Source organism: Panicum virgatum, chromosome 1K (assembly GCF_016808335.1).
Source record: "Panicum virgatum strain AP13 chromosome 1K, P.virgatum_v5, whole genome shotgun sequence".
Lineage (NCBI taxonomy): Eukaryota > Viridiplantae > Streptophyta > Magnoliopsida > Poales > Poaceae > Panicum > Panicum virgatum.
The window spans coordinates 19,276,452-19,283,139 of NC_053136.1; positions in this window are offsets into that span (position 1 = coordinate 19,276,452).

Genomic DNA, 6,688 nt, shown 5'->3' on the forward strand with positions numbered 1-6,688 from the left:
TTTATTACAAACCATGTTCAGAGTAGCATAGTACTACATAGTCCTGACTACACAAATTTATTCGAGTATCATTGTTGCAGCGGAAGAAATAAAATGACGACTAGCGAAACCGGTGATGCTCGATAAAGCCCGTACGAAACGTCACTCAGTGGGAGGGTGGTCAGCACCAGCTGAAGGGCCATCCCACTCGACAGATCAGCTCGGAGACAACGTACACGGCCAAGTCAGACTCGCAATCATATCCTCAAAGTTAGTACCAGAAAAATAGTGCCACAAGCAAGGCTGAGTATACTAATACTCAGCAAGACTTACCCGTCACCGGATATACCTTAGTCCAATAACTAGACATGCAAGGCTTTTTTGTTGGTGGGGTTTGTTTTGCCAAAAATGCCACTAAGAGTAGATCCTTATTTTCAGATTTTATCTTTGCCATCTTCTAGTTGGATTAACCGTTCTAAGTTTGCATCTATCTCTACACAAGCATGGTAGAGCAACCAATTAATCATCCAGCAGTAATATCATCATCATGTTCCACTTGTTACTCTATGTGACCGAAATAGTTAAGCAGTCTCATGCCGTGAGAGGCGGACGATTCCGAATCGAATTTCAACCTGGCCAGGGGAACCTAACACACACGCATGGAGATCGACGCCGCTTTCGCCCATGCTACTTTTCCCCTTTCTTTCCAGTCCGTGGATCCGGGTCACCCTCCTCGACTACAGAGTCCGACCACTCTGCACCCGTACGTCGCGACAAAAATTAAATCCTACTCCTACAAAGAGGGTGAATGATCGTTCCACTCGCCAGTCCAATCAGGTACTTCAGCTTACCGATTACCATATTTCTCGGCATGTGGCTAGTACTTTCAAAAGCTTAACGAAATGAGCCACACACCGCGACCTTAACCAATTTCAACTACACCGACGGGGTATCACAACTACACAACCCCGCACGTTATCCTTATATTCCAATGGTAAGTAAAGGTCAGTCAACTCCTATATTCTCGCGAAAGGCAGGAAACCTCTCGACTTCTACCGTACCTAGTTAGCGGGGCAACTAGTCGAGAAAAAGATCCGGATATCAACATAGGTACCTAGGGACATGCATCTAAAGTTTCAATCAACACCTGAAAACGTAAATGCGCAAATAAAATTATTACAACACATACGAATAGTTAGATGAAATTAACACGGAAAATAATGGGATTATGCACCGGGGCTTGCCTTCTTGGGCACTGACAGACTGAGAGTCCTCTAGGGCTTGGCCCAGGTCTTGAGTCAAGTTAGCACAGTTAAGATTAATATCCGCCGTAGGAATAGAGTCCGAGGGTACCAATTCGTAATCACCGTCAGAAAGATTAACCGATTCTATATGCAATGCAAAGATTTGTTATTACAACATGATATGAACTTTCTTTACTTCACTATAGAGTTGTAATCCAACAATATGTTAATTCAGTGATGATCTTGTGATTTCATTTCCATGGGCAGTCATTTATGGAGTAGAACTTATATTTACTTTACTTCATGAATGAGTGGGTTGGGGTGTTTTCATTTCTAGACTAGAAACATGAGCATAAGTTCTAAATTTCATAACAGAAAGTATGAGCATAAACTAGTACTAAAAAATTTACAGCTAGCAGGTCAGGTACTCTAGAATGTATTGTAAAATTTTTAGCTTTTAACAGCAAGACATCTAACCATGAAAAATCATCTATTCAGATTAAGCTTGGAACTTCACAAATTTGTACAGATTGTTAGGCATGGTTTCTGGAGCTATAAATTTTACAGTAACAACTAGATATTACTTACTCAGCACTGTAATTTTTCTAGAATTTATATACTCATAAAACAGGAGTTCTCAAAATAACAAAACTAGCATGCTTTCATCAAACATAATTTCTACAGGAAGTTTTACCATGTTTCTGGATCTTAAATTTTTACCATAGCCTTGAATATGTCTAAACATGCTTCAGTAAAATTATAAAGCGTTAAATCCAGCAATACATTTACTTATGAATTAAACTATACATGATCTTGCATATATATTCGAAAGACAAAATGACCAGCATTGCATGTCAAAATTTTTCTACAGAAAGTATTCATACTAACTAAGTTCAGGATAAAAAATCATGTTAGGTGTGAACTATTGCATTCAGAATGAAAATAACAAAACCAGGCATGACATAACAAGCATGATTTATATATGCATAAATACTAAGCAACTAGAGTTCAAACTTTGCAGGCATGATTACATGACTAAAAAAGAGTTCCAAAAATAAACCTAGATTTTTATAATCATAGGAACTATATATCATGAATTAAGTCAATATAACAAGCAAATAACACAATATATAGCAAACTAGATCTAAAATCTCTCAAATTTGCACAAAAGAAAGGATTCAGTACCATGTTCTTACAGAAAAATTTTCATAGCTAAAACATTTCTATTTCTACCAGTATTAATATATGAACATAACTAGTAGATCTAGAAATCTTGGTCATTTGAGCAAGTAAATGATTTCTAACAGGGTTCAAACTTTTACCATGGTGTCTATGGTACAATCTAACTCTAATGTATTAGTTTCATCCCAAGAAAAGCTACAGAACTTCATGAACAATTAGATCTATGAATCCTACACCTAGAGCAAGTTTTTATTAAAACCTATAGTTATCTTTGGGTTCTGGTCATGAAATTTTTCTGGGAAGCTCTGATCATAGACATGATTCTACCAGCAAGAAATCTCCTACAGTTCATGGCTAGAACTTGTGGAACATTAAAGTACTATTTAATCTAACTTTTAATCTAGATAAAAATGCAAGCAGAATCTTAGTATGTGACTGTAACAAAAGTTGTAGGTTTCATTCCAAGGATTCCAGAACATCTTAGTTTGTATTTTTATGATTTTCATACGATTTGTTAGATATTTTACAAGTTCACTGCTCAGAGTTCATGCATATTTTGCCATTTCACCCCTGGAATCAAGTTTTATATTTACACAGGGGTCCCTGGCCAGACTTTGGAGGGGAACAGAGGCAGGGGCGGCGCTTTCTTGCCGGATTCCGGAGAGGAGGCTCGCCAGCGGCGAGGGAAAAGTGGGGGAACACGGAGAGGTCGAACCGCACCTTATGGTGGTCTTGGATGGGTCGGGGGCGGCTGGGAGGTGCGTCGCCGGCGTGAGGATGAACTCCGGTGAGGTGTAGCTCGGCTCCGGCGATGGTCCGGCGAGGTAGGGAGGGGGCTGTTGGGCTTGGGAGATTCAGTGCGTCGAGGGGAACCGATTCTGGGGTTAGATTGGGGAGAGGGAGACCGGGGACGGGGGTTCCACGGAGCTCCGGCCCGCGGCGGCCTTCCTGGGCCCGCGCGAAGGGGCCGGCATTGCCCTTTTATAGGCCAAAGGCGGGGGGGAGAGCAAGCTGGGGGTGTGAGCAGCCAGGGTAGGCACGGCCCGAGGGGAACGGCGCAGGTGGCACGGCGGCCATCCTCGTGGCAGGCAACAGGGGAGGGGAGAAGAGCGTGGCGAGCGAGGGCAGGGCTGTGGGTTTGCTTTGGGGTTAAGGGAAACGACGGTCTGGGCAGGTGGCGAGGCAAGGCAGCTGGCCGGGGCTGGGCTCGGCGCGTGGCCAGCCAGGTGGCCGTCGGCCAGTGCTGCCGCGGGGCAGAAAACAGAGAAGGGAGAGAGGTGAAGGACTGAATACAAGAATTGAAGGAAGTTCAGGGGCCTAGCTGTAAAACGGTATTTTTTCAAATTTTTGTATTGAAACTGAAAAAACTGTAAATACCAAAGTTGTAGGAAAATTAAATATCTATAACTTTCAGGTTGGGTAAATATTCATTTGAGCTTCATTTTAAGAGATATTTTAAATTTTCGAAAACTGTGATTTGAACAACTTGTCTTTTCATGTGCAAACTTTCGTTTTCTCCCTTCGGCTTCAACTAGACATTTGTGTATCTTGTCAAGAGTGACATACAGATAAATTTTTAAATACTTGGGTGGATCCATTTGAAAGTTATTTTAAATTAAAGCTAATATGATTTGAATTTGTTACCATTTCATGTGATAGCTTTCAATTGGGATTCACTTTGTCCATAAAGTTTATAGAGCATTATGAAAGGTTGAATTTAATGCATTGTTACCACTCATGTCAAGTCAAGTTTAAAAACCTACCAAATTGTAGCTCAAGCCCATTTTATATTGCACATAAACACATATACACACATGACACATGCTTACATTTGCAAGAGCAAAATCCTGAGGTATTTATTTAAGTATTCTTGGCTCATTTCTGTTGAGGTTGCGTTAACTATCTTACTTTGGCTATTCTGACACCTAGGGTGTCACACCAGATCCACCACTTCAATCCTAATTCCATTCTCCATATTTCTATAATTATTCAACTTTGTGGAGCTTTTCTTGGGATTGAGCCCCCCTTGGATTTGTTCCGCTATTTGTTTCATCTCAAGGCCCATCCCAATGCCAAATCTCCACATAAAGTCGGAGGCTATGGCTTCCAACTTAGGCAAGGTAGGGATTCTGAATATATCGAGAACCAACTTACGAGCAACTTGCCTGGTTGGAGGGACAACTGGTTTTATATTGGCAATCATGCACTCAAACTTCCGGATTGGACCCAAGAAGCACATGCTTAAATTTGGAAGTGAAGGATGCAGGGGTTACTAGAGCATTGGCGATGTAGACCTGATTGACCAGACGGATCCAGCCGCTTCAAAAGCGGGAAAAATATGAATTCAAGTATCTTGGTGAAGAAGATCCATCTCATCTGGCCACCGGAAAAGTGATAGTGTTAGCAGCCACAAAGATGGCCGAAAGGGGCCTTCAATTTGTTAATGCTCAATATGCTTAAGGATGGCAATGGGTCGGGTTCGGTTCGGGTGCAGTGTCTGGCACCCAAAACCGAAACCCGAACCCAACCCGAACTCCGATTCGGGTGAAAATCCATACCCAAAACCAAAACCCACGGATACCCGAAACCCAACGAATAATCTGAAACCCGGAATTTTTTTACAAAGCACAGATTGAGATGCAGCAACACCTTGAGATCCACTTGAAGCACCAAGAGCTGACATTGCTCACTTCCTCCTGCAAGTTTGACACTTAGATGATGCATGAAATTCAAGATCCAGGGAAGGGATATGCTACCGTACCTCTTGGCATTCTTGATTCGCGGACAGGCGAGGCATGCGGCGGTGAGGTCGTGGTCTGTGTGTCTGGCGAGGCGCCGAGGCCGATGCTGGTGCGCGGGTGCAGGCGGACTTGGACCGGAGGCTGGGGTCACGGAGTATAGGCTACCCACACCCGCATCTGCGGGTGCCATCCCTAGCCCCGAAGGCCCGCATAGCACTGCGGCCGGCCGGCCGGCCCCATGGCCTCGCTAGACTTGGCGTGTTGTGGACTCATTTGTGGGCCGCAAGTATGAGCGCAGGAAGAAGCAAGGGGCTGCACTACAGCAGCCGCAGGGCCATCCCAACGTGTGATATGGCATGCATTTCTTAGATAGGAAGTAATCTCATTTAATTAAGAGGTTGAGATATAGTAGGCAAGTAAGTTGGGATTCTCTAGGAGATTGTAATTTCCCGGCCTCTATATAATGAAGCCGGCGTGATCAATAAAGGCAAGCAGAATTAGAACCAAAACTTTCCAGAGCCTCCAACGTGAGGGCAGGTTGCCTCTAATTATGCTTATCCTCTAGATCATCTGGTATCAGCTTCCTTCGATCTTGCCTTCCCAGCCGCCAAGCCCCCCCTGCGCCACCTCCAAACCACCGCCGATCTCTCTGCCCAGCCATCGGGCTGAGACTCCACTCACCCAGCGCCACCCCCTGTCCGCCATGGCTGACAATCAGGTCCCCGCGGACATCTCCTCCAAACTCGACAACCTTCATGGCGACGTCTACGGCCGCGTGCCTGGGCTTGTCACCTGAGCCCTTGTGCGGCCTCCACGTCAAGGTGGCCAACGGCAAGCGCTTGCAGTCCTCTGGCGTCTGTCGTGCTGTCCGCGTCGTCATCGGCGGCGAACCCTTCGACATCGACATCTTCGTCATCCTGCTGGAGGGCTACGAGCTCGTCCTGTGGTACCGCTGGCTACGGTCCCTTGGGTCCTTCACCTGGGACTGCACGCAACTCCGTCTTTCCTTCTAGAACGGCGGCCGCCGGGTGCGCCTCACCAGCAAGGGCGCCCCAACTGGGCCACGCGTCGCCGCGGCCGCGGCAGTGGTGGACTACCTCTAGCTCCTCCTCGTCGCGTTCGCCGACCTCTTCGAGCAGTCGACTACTTTACCGCCGAGTCGCAGCTTCGACCACCACATCCACCTGCTGCCCGGGACGGCACCGGTGGCTGTTCGACCGTACAGGTACCCGTAGCTACTCAAGCATGAGATCGAGTGCCAGTGCGCGAACATGCTGCAGTAGGGCATCATACGCACCAGCACGTCTGCGTTCTCCTCGCCGGTGCTGCTGGTGCGCAAGAAGGACGGGTCCTGGCGATTCTGCGTCGACTACCGCACCCTCAACGCCGTCACTGTCCGCGACAAGTTCCCCATCCCCGTCGTCGACGAACTCTTGGACGAGCTCCACGGCGCGGCGTTCTTCACCAAGCTCGACCTGTGCAGTGGCTACCACCAGGTCCGGATGTTTGCAGACGACATCAACAAAACGGCCTTCCGGACCC